The sequence below is a fragment of the Penaeus monodon genome, chromosome 23, assembly GCF_015228065.2.
Source record: "Penaeus monodon isolate SGIC_2016 chromosome 23, NSTDA_Pmon_1, whole genome shotgun sequence".
In the NCBI taxonomy this organism is placed as follows: domain Eukaryota; kingdom Metazoa; phylum Arthropoda; class Malacostraca; order Decapoda; family Penaeidae; genus Penaeus; species Penaeus monodon.
The window spans coordinates 20,170,079-20,170,591 of NC_051408.1; the positions used below are offsets into that span (position 1 = coordinate 20,170,079).

Consider the following 513-nt stretch of genomic DNA (forward strand, 5'->3'; position numbering starts at 1 on the left):
TTCAATTTTGAAAAATTGTCAAAAGAAAGAGGACTTCATCAGTCTATCTCTGTATGAAAATGAAACTTTACCAGTAATCCATTGTTTGAGTATTTAATATATATATCTTATTATTTTTAAATTTAGATATCCATTGATTATATTAACTGTATGAAACCTTAACCTGCCAGGAACATGTACTGTCCACTGTAGCTTTGTTTAGTGAATTCTTTACATATAGGTCCTCAGCCAGGAAGGCGTGTGAGGTCTCACCAGATTTCCCCTTTCCTTGAAATTATGAGAATTTATTTTTTGTAATACTGTTAACCCTTCCATGGCTCGCAGCATTGTAAGACATTTTTCCAAGAAGGGCTTAGAGGCCAGGTTACATCTTAAGACAAAAATATGTCATATATTTTTTCCCAGGCTTATGACAGAGAATATTAAAGAGAAGAGAAATAAAAGGGCCCATATGTGTACTCACATTTAGAATACAAGTCATATTGCAGGGAAAGAAAAAGGAGCAAGAGCAAT

General features: G+C 33.5%; 1 protein-coding gene across 1 annotated transcript in view; it reads left to right on the forward strand.

Moving 5' to 3' along the window:
* Positions 1–513, forward strand: part of LOC119588170 — a gene marked incomplete at its 5' end in the record, with an annotated part of 23,637 nt that overhangs the window by 19,527 nt on the left and 3,597 nt on the right.